This window comes from Ictidomys tridecemlineatus, chromosome 1 (assembly GCF_052094955.1).
Source record: "Ictidomys tridecemlineatus isolate mIctTri1 chromosome 1, mIctTri1.hap1, whole genome shotgun sequence".
Lineage (NCBI taxonomy): Eukaryota > Metazoa > Chordata > Mammalia > Rodentia > Sciuridae > Ictidomys > Ictidomys tridecemlineatus.
The window spans coordinates 161,736,088-161,746,633 of NC_135477.1; positions in this window are offsets into that span (position 1 = coordinate 161,736,088).

Below are 10,546 nucleotides of genomic sequence, written 5' to 3' on the forward strand. Positions count from 1 at the left end.
AACTAAAAGTTGGTTCTTTGAAAAAATAAATAAGATCCACAGACCCTTAGCCATGCTAATGAAGAGGAGAGAGAACTCAAATTACTAACATATGGGATGAAAAAGGCAATATCACAACAGACACTACAGAAATACAGAAGATAATTAGAAATTATTTTGAAACCCTATATTCCAATAAAATAGAAGATAATGAAGATATCGATAAATTTCTTAAGTCATACGATCTGCCCAGATTGAGTCAGGAAGACACACACAATTTAAACAGACCAATAAAAAAGGAAGAAATAGAAGAAGCCATCAAAAGACTACCAACCAAAAAAAGCCCTGGACCGGATGGGTATAGAGCGGAGTTCTACAAAATCTTCAAAGAAGAATTAATACCAATACTTTTCAAGCTATTTCAAGATATAGAAAAAGAAGGAGCTCTTCCAAATTCATTCTATGAGGCCAACATCACCCTGATCCCGAAACCAGACAAAGACACTTCAAAGAAAGAAAACTACAGACCAATATCTCTAATGAACTTGGATGCAAAAATTCTCAATAAAATCCTGGTGAATCAAATACAAAAGCATATCAAAAAAATTGTGCATCATGATCAAGTAGAATTCATCCCTGGGATGCAAGGCTGGTTCAATATATGGAAATCAATAAATGTAATCCACCACATCAATAGACTTAAAGACAAGAACCATATGATCATCACTATAGATGCAGATAAAAGCATCCCTTTATCTTCAAAACACTAGAAAAACTAGGGATAACAGGAACTTACCTCAACATGGTAAAAGCTATATATGCTAAACCTCAGGCTAGCATCATCCTAAATGGAGAAAAACTGAAGGCATCCCCTCTAAAATCTGGAACAAGACAGGGATGCCCTCTATCATCACTTCTATTCAATTTAGTTCTTGAAATACTAGCCAGAGCAATTAGACAGACAAAAGAAATTAAAGGCATAAAAATAGGAAAAGAAGAACTTAAATTATCGCTATTTGCGGATGACATGATAATATATTTAACAGACCCAAAAGGGTCTACAAAGAAACTGCTAGAGTTAATAAATGAATTCAGCAAAGTGGCAGGATATAAAATCAACACGCATAAATCAAAGGCATTCCTGTATATCAGCAACAAAACTTATGAAATGGAAATGAGAAAAACCACTCCATTTACAATATCCTCAAAGAAAATAAGATACTTGGGAATCAACCTCACAAAAGAGGTGAAAGATTTATACAATGAAAACTACAGAACCCTAACGAGAGAGATAGAAGAAGATCTTAGAAGATGGAAAAATGTTCCCTGTTCATGGATAGGCAGAACTAACATCATCAAAATGGCGATATTACCCAAAGTTCTCTACAGGTTTTAATGCGATGCCAATCAAAATCCCAACGGCATTTCTTGTAGAAATAGATAAAGCAATCATGAAATTCATATGGAAAAACAAAAGACCCAGAATAGCAAAAGCAATTTTAAGCAGGAAGTGTGAATCTGGAGGTATAGCGATACCAGAGTTCAAACTGTACTACAGAGCAATAGTAACAAAAACAGTTTGGTACTGGTACCAAAACAGGCAGGTGGACCAATGGTACAGAATAGACGACACAGAAACCAATCCACAAAAGTACAACTTTCTTATATTTGATAAAGGGGCTAAAAGCATGCAGTGGAGGAAGGATAGCATCTTCAACAAATGTTGCTGGGAAAATTAGAAATCCATATGCAACAAAATGAAACTGAATCCCTTTCTCTTGCCATGCACAAAAGTTAACTCAAAATGGATCAAGGACCTAGATATCAAATCAGAGACACTGCGTCTGATAGAAGAAAAACTTGGCTACGATCTACATACTGTGGGGTCGGGCTCCAAATTCCTTAATAGGATGCCCATAGCCCAAGAGTTAATAACAAGAATCAACAAATGGGACTTACTTAAACTAAAAAGTTTTTTCTCAGCAAGAGAAACAATAAGAGAGGTAAATAGAGAGACTACATCCTGGGAACAAATTTTTACCCCTCACACTTCAGATAGAGCTCTAATATCCATAATATACAAAGAACTCAAAAAATTAAACAATAAGATAACAAATAACCCAATCAACAAAAGGGCCAAGGACCTGAACAGACACTTCACAGAGGAGGACATACAATCAATCAACAAGTACATGATAAAATGCTCACCATCTCTAGCAGTCAGAGAAATGCAAATCAAAACCACCCTAAGATACCATCTCACTCCAGTAAGATTGGCAGCCATTATGAAGTCAAACAACAATAAGTGTTGGCGAGGATGTGGGGAAAAGGGTACACTTGTATACTGCTGGTGGGACTGCAAATTGATGAGGCCAATTTGGAAAGCAGTATGGAGATACCTGGGAAAGCTGGGAATGGATCCACCATTTGACCCAGCTATCACCCTTCTCGGACTATTCCCTGAGGATCTTAAAAGAGCCTACTATAGGGATACTGCCACATCAATGATCATAGCAGCACAATTCACAATAGCTAGACTGTGGAACCAACCTAGATGCCTTTAAATAGATGAATGGATAAAAAAATGTGGCATCTATACACAATGGAGTATTACGTAGCACTAAAAAATGACAAAATCATAGAATTTGCAGGGAAATGGATGGCATTAGAACAGATTATGCTAAGCGAAGCTAGCCAATCCTTAAAAAACAAATGCCAAATGTCTTCTTTGATATAAAGAGAGCAACTAAGAACAGAACAAGGAGGAAGAGCATGAGGAAAAGATTAACGTTAAACAGAGACGAGTGGGGGGAGAGAAAGGGAGAGATAAGGGAAAGCATATGGAAATGGTAGGAGACACTCAATGTTACACAAATTTCATATAAGAGGTTGTGAGGGGTAAGGGGGGGAAACAAGGGAGAGAATTGAGCAACAGCAGATGAGGTAGAGAGGGAAGATGGGAGGGGAGGGGACGGGGGATAGTAGGGGATAGGAAAGGCAGCAGAATACAACAGTCACTAACATGGCATTATGTAAAAATTGTGAATGTGTAACTGATGTGATTCTGCAATTTGTATTTGGGGTAAAATGGGAGTTCATAACTCACTTGAATCAAATGTATGAAAGATGATATGTCATGAGCTTTGTAATGTTTTGTACAACCAATAAAATAAAATAAATAAAATTATAGCATTGCTAATAAAGGAGTTAAAATTCTGACTATAACAGTTTATAGTTTCTATATATAATACGTCATATATATATATACATATTCAGATTAAAAGTGTCAAGTGATAAATTAATAGTAAAATTTATATTTACAAGTTAGAGTCTAGAAAACGTCAAACTTTGTAGTTTATAAAGCTTTGGTTCTTCAGAACTAAATCAAAGGCATGTTTAGTCACATATGCAGTATTATCCAAAAAGATAGATGTTGGACAGCTGTCATAGGTTAAACATGCTCTATAAATATTTTGTTCTCAAAACAACTCCCATTCATATTAGATAAATGGCCAATGTTTTTAGAGTCAGTCATTGAATATAACTAGCATGTTCAAACCTAGGATGATGTCAATACCAAAGTAGACAACAATCACATTGTATTATTTATCATGTACCATCCTTTATCATTCATAAATTTCAGTTTCATGCTGAGATTTTTACTGAACAGGCCTTACAATCAAAACTTCCAAACAACCAAATAAAAACTTTATCTCCAGATCTGCCAGATATCTTCATCTACTTGTGTATTACTTATGCTTTTCTTTTTCTTTTCTTTTAGGCTTACAACTATGCAGTTTTAAAGGGTTAGAAATCCAAAAGCAATTTCATGTAGCAAAAATCTAGGTTTCAGTGGGGCCACACTCCTTCCAGGGGTACAGGGGAGAATGTGTTTCCCTGACTTTTCCAGTGCTTAGAAATGTTTGCTTGCATTCCTTGTAACTTATTATTTTCTGTTCCTTTGTTGCCGTAGTCCGGCTGTAGCAAAATAACTGGGGGATGACGAATAACTTGTGTAGATTGATACAGCAGGAGTGGAAGCCCTTTATTGTAGGACAACAGAGCTATTTATACATTTTGCACAGCTTATCTTAATTAGCATAAATTAGATACATCAGTCAACCAATAAGAAATCTCCAAACTTAATGGCTCGCTTTTGTTACTTCTCAAATTACTCCCTCTGGCATTTTGCCAGGCATCATCCAGACTTGTTTACGAACTCTTAACATTTCTCTGGCAAAATACCAGGTGTTATTTTGACTTGTTTATAGACCTTAACACTTTGTGAACTACTGTTTCCCTAAAGACACAGAGGGATTAACAGACTTCTTGAGTTACACCTTTTTGATTCTATCCAAGAACCAGAGGACTTTAAATTTTCCCCATAAATCTATTTGATCTACTTGTTCTCCAAACTTAGATTTGTGAGCAAAGCAGAAACAAGATCATACTAGTTAATTGCCATTTATTCTGTCCAAAATAGGGAGTGGACTGACACACTGACACAAAAGGACCTATGGCCCATAGACACAGATTTTGACTTTCTCTTAATCTCAGCCTGGAGAAGACAATGAGTATGCTACTGTGCTGCTTTAGGTTTTTCTTATCTCCCACTTTAAAACCTCAAAAACTATAAGCACATCTGTAATAAAAGAAACAGGCCAGATTTGTTCATTTTTATAAAGTGCCACAATGTTGAAAATGAAAACACAACCTGTAAACAAGTCAAGTAAAAGAATAATAAACCAACAGTGAACATTTATGTGGGAGGACTTAGCACTATATGACCAGCATTTTCCTTTCCTGATGGGTTGAGGCTCTGTGGGTCACTTCCAAGTGATCTGGCTACATCAAAATGGCTGTAGATGGTAGCCCCATCTTGAAAGTTGTAAAAATGTAGCAAAATGTGTCCTCATGCATAGACATGCCTTCCTGCAACCCCATGGGTGGAGCTACACTCACCTGTTCCTTTGTGATATTATCCCCTTGCCCTGTTTGGCATAGAATATTCCATGGAAACACCCTTTGTGTGTCCTCTTCTCTTGCATTGCCTTTAAGTATGGTCTTCCTAGACATCAGTCAACTTGCTAACAGCAGATGTCATTAAGCTAGACTCAGCCCCTTGGAACCTGACCCTTTACCTCATTAGAATGGCTTCTCCTCCACAGAAGGGGCTCAGCAGCGCTTGCTCCCTCTCTCTTTCTGCCCAACCATAAGGTTGGAGAAGCCAGTCACAGGACCCCCAAAGAAAAAGGTATCTCTGTCTTTTGTGTGGTTATTTTGGGTGGCCCAGTTCCCAAGGAGTGACCCTGAGTGGTTTAGTCGCTGGGAATGTGACACATTTAGACTTGAATTTCAGGGCAGAACCCTTCCAGCTGTCAACCACCTGTGAAGCAACAATCCTAGAGCAGTCTTGCAAACCGGCAAGTTTTCTGCCCTGCGGCATCTGTTTCAATGGCCACTCTCAGGACCTTAGTAATAAATGTTCTGTTTGAAGAGCAGCCTACAGTAATGAATTTGCAATGGGCAAAATAGACCTTGGTGATAAATGGGCCATTTAAAAATCTTTATTTTATTTGTTTATTTATTTATTTTATGTGGTGCTGTGGATTGAACCCAGGGCCTGCCTCGCCCGTGCTAGGCAAGCTCTACCGCTGAGCCCCAGCCCCAGCCCTAAATGGGCCATTTTAACAGACCTAAACTTGGTAAACGTGTCCTTCAAATCATAGAGTGAACGAAGTGAAGGAGTGGTGGTGGGGGGGGACTACTCAAAGGATTACAAATTAGGGAGGAGAAACTCTAGAGGCCAATCATCCAAAACAATCCGCAGTCTCCTCCCCCTTGGCTTCGGAAACAGAGTTACATTTTGGAATTTGACTGTGAATGCCCAGCCCCTTCTCTCTCCACTGCCTGCATCATCACCTTGTTATAGCTGATGTTATAGCTGTTCTAGCACAACTGGAGCTGCGGACGCCCTCACCAAGAACCTCAGCAGGAGTTCATTCACTAGGTTTCCAACACTGGCTCTGGGACGACACCAGCAGCCAGCCCTGCTCAGGGGAGACCCTCTCCCCTGCCTGTCCCGCCCCGCCCCAGCCAGGTGCCGCAGAGTTGTGCAAGCCTCAACCAGACATCCTCTTTGATTTTAATCTGGATCATTGGGTAGGGTGAGTGTGGGGTTTAGGAAGGTTTGGGAGTGAGTTGGTGGGAGGGAAGCATAAAAAAAAGTTCCTGTTCCAAAGAGCCAGGAGGAAAAGTAGCAAGACCCCATCTCCGGTGTAGACTCGCTTCCCTGTCCCCCGCGGCCCAGTTCCTCAAGTTCAATGTCTAGTAGTGACAGAATGAAAGGGAGGAGGGAAGGAAGGACAGGCAGGGGGCTGGGTGCGAAAATCAGAGTTACTGGGAGGGGCATTCGGAGATGAACAGGGAGGAATGTTTTAGGAACTGTGAAAAAGAGAACGTCCCAGGCCCTCCCCACATCCCCAAAGCTGGATTCTTCTGTTGGCAGCCCAGGTCGCCTTCCTTTCATTGGGGCTCCAGAGGCTGGGAGGACATCCTGAGCTGAGACTCCACACAATGTCTTCCATGTCCTGGTCCAGGACCTAGAACCCCGTTGTCTTCACTCCAGTTTAGGGAGGCTTCCATGTTTCTTGCGGAAAATTCTTAAAGGGAGCAAGGGAGGGGGGAGAAACTCCTTCCAGACGCCTATCTGGTTCCCCTGGTCTTCCTCTGCTGACACCTCCCACCCCCTCAGGGAACCCCTTCCTCCCAAGCTACGCGCTCAGATATAGACACGCTAGCTTCACCCTCCCACCATCCCAGGTCCATTCATTAAAACTCTAGTTGATTTTCTTCCTGATTGAAAAAAGGAAGTGCAGCAACTCTTCTCAGGAGTCTCCCAAGCAAAGAACGTCCATCTGCAGCCATTTCCCAGGAGCTGGGAAATCTGGAGGTCTCAACCAAAAACAGACCAGAAAACCCAAGGAGAGGTATATTCCTGCTCCTCTCACCTCCTTAGGGACTAATTCGGGATCCTCCACGATGATCTGATCATTTCTCTCATCTTGGTTTTGGAGGCTGCCCGGGATCCCGGGTTGGAGTGGACGAGGAGGGGCTCCCTTTGGGTTTGGTGGCAAGCGAGGAGGACCAGGACAGGTGAGCCGAGGGAGTTGCGCATCTCAGTCTCTGGTGCTGCTAGAGCAGCTTTCACTCTGGTACCCCCACGTTTTGGGCGCTCCAGGGCGGATGGCCAGCAGCCGCACTCGCACTCTGGAGGTGTGCTCACCTGCTCGGACTGGCCGGCCGCGCACCTGTCCCTTCTGCCGCTGCCTGCATCTCTAGCTTTGTGATCTCCGGCCGGTGGGGATGGCGCAGGTTAGCCGTCCCCACTGGGTGTGAGGAGGCTGAAATATCGATGATGGTCCAGACAGAGGACAGGAACTAAGTTGATGGCAGCCAAGAAGCAGGGAAACAGGAACCCCGGACAAGATATACTCCAAGACCACACACCCAGTGACCTGCTTCCTCCAGCAGTGTCCCACCAACCACCATTGGCACCCAGCTGTCCATTCAAATTATTGATCATTCAAATGGACTCATCCATTAATGAGGTCAGTCTCATGACCCAATTTTCACCTCTGCACATTGCTACCTTGCCAACACATGAGCTTTTCAGGGGACATTCTTAGATCCAAACTATAATATTAGGTAATGCTATTGTATGTGTTTTTTTATTGATGTTTTTTTTTTGGTTGAAATTTGCATCGTTATCACCTAATTAATCATCACTTCAAGTTTATCTTTTGTTAAGAGGAGGAAAGCAAGGTAAACATCTTCATGAGAACTATTCTACCCCCCTCAATAAATAGGAAATTTTTGGCAATATAATGACATATAATTAAGCAAAGATATCCACCCCCCCAAAAGATAGTGCTGAGCAAAAGAAATGCTAAACTGTGCAAAAGTTTCTTTCCCAGGAAGATATTTGTACTATTTTCTTTTGCACTTACCATGAAGTAGTGACTTTGTACAATTGAAACATATTAAAATAGAAATTTTAAAGTTATTAAAATTGTAAATTTAAAAATTACTCCAGAGCTTCCTATTCAAATGCAACCTTTCTGAATACCAGTTAGATGTCATCCCCAATGATTATCATAATTGTACCTATGTATAGAAGGCAAAATGGAGAACTGAACCAGACTCGGCAAACTGTTTTCATGAAATATATAGATTTTATACATTTTGATTACACATTAATAAAATTGTTACATTTTATGTATGCTTGAAGAATAGATGATGGAAAGAGAAATATGTTATTTTCTGAAAATTGAATCATACCATAAATATTGATATCACACATCAAATTCCATAATTCTTGAATTCAGAAAAAATAAAATGAATGAAATGAAACAGTGTTGTCAAACTTCAAATGTTTTATAGATACTAGATTATCAATACTTAAAATCCCCCTGTAATTAAGAATAATTAATTAAGACTATCAATAATCTTATAATTATCAGTTATATAATAATAATACTAATCTTATAATAATCAATAATTATCTTAATAAATAATTAAGATTATCAATACTTAAAATCCCCCCTGTAGTTAAGAATAAAGACTTAAAATGCTGAGATAGGTCTAGTGTTAAGTTTCATTCTCAGTAAAATTAAATCCTGATATTGAAAATAAAGAAATTAACACATTTACTCTTTTCCTCTGACCCTAGATCATGGTTTTTTGTAGCTACTTCTATTTGTAAAACTTTTGAAAATTTACTTTCTCTTCTCTGATAATTTCTACATTTGTCTTGTTTTTGTATATGCATGGATTCAGTGCACACTCCAGTCCTTTGGCCATGTAAGATGCTTTTTAAATCATTTATTAGTTGTCTGGATTTACAGTCAAGGTATTTTTTGGGATGCATTTTTACATGAGACTCATGGGCACTGAATTGTTTTAGCTCTTTCAATTTTATGATGATCCCCTTATGTCCATTTTGGTTAAAAAGGACACTGGGAACTCAGGATAATGTGCAATCAGGTATACAAAGATGTATTCATCAGAATTCCTGGCCTATAGAACTTTTAAACTGAGCAGTCAACACATACTGCACCCAATGTTCTTTCCCAGAAAGAATAGATAGGAAAAAAGTCCAGAAGTGAGAAAAATTGTGTGGAGATACCATGAGAACTGAGATGGTGCTGGAGCCCCTGGTAAGACAGAGCAGGATGGAAGACGGGTCTGCAGTAGCTGTCCCTGATCAGGGCTTAAAGGACCTGAGGACAGAATGTTTTCCTGGGAAATTATATAATGTAATTGGATCCATTAATTTCACCCTGTCCCTTCTACATGCATTCCAGGTTGGTTCCGGTCAAGGTTTTACTGTCTTTTGGCATTGAAAGTTGGGTTCATATTCTTTCTTGACATTACCATTTATTTTTGAGTTGGTATCATACAAAGTTGTTAACCTATTTACTTCAGAAACAGCATTTGTTAAATTCTTGCATCATTCAGTATTTTTTCAAATTTATCATCTTTGAATTAATTATAACTTGGTCTTGTTCCTTCCCCTTACTTTATATGAATTTATATGCCCAATATTAAATTTTAAGCTCCATTCTATTTCTTTCTGATTCTAATTTATTCATTCAATTATGAATGAATAAATTCAATTATGAATTTTACTACAGGGAAAATCACTTTGATACACTCTACATATTGGTGTCGTAGGATGAAGAGTAAACCCACTTCACCTACCATACCCTCACCCTGTCCCCCACCCAATGTCAACCTCTTAATCCCTGAAAGATATGAATATGTGACCTTGCATGGTAAAAGAGACTTTGAAGATGGGACTAAGTTGATAATTTTGAATGAAAGATTTTCCTGGATCGTCTGGGTACAGCTAAGGTCATCACAATGGCCTTCATTAGAGGCAGCTAAGAGGCTGATGGACAGAGGGGGAGCTATAATATTAGGTAAAGTTATTAAATGAGCAGATGTTGGACAGATGCCTTTTGAAGATGCAAAACAACAGCTAGGAAGGCAGGTAGCTCTGGAACCTGGAAAAAAAGTAACTGGAAAGATCCTCGAGTAGAGCTTCCAGACAGGGCAGCCTGCTGACATGGGGAGGGCTGAGGTCCAGGGAAGGCTTTTGACCTTCAGAATAAATTTGTATTTTAGTCCATAAAATTCTAGGAGACAAATATTATAACTTTTTCCCCCTTAGATCTAGGCTTATGAGAGTCATTTTGATCTTGGGTGAGATTTTTTTTGTCCTGTTTTAAAATTATAGATGATTGAGATAGTAATATGCTTAGTACATACTAACCTGTTCATGAAGGCACTAGTGCTTATTTCTTGGAGTCATATTTTCTTTGATCCCTGATCACCAGTCCCTTCCTGATGCTCAGGAATAATTTACTCAGCATGACCTCCATCTTCAGAAATGAATTCTACAGCAATCATCCACCATAATTTGCTTATTCATTCTTTTTTTTTATTGTTGGTCGTTCAAAACATTACACAGTTCTTAATACATCATCTTTCACAGTTTGATTCA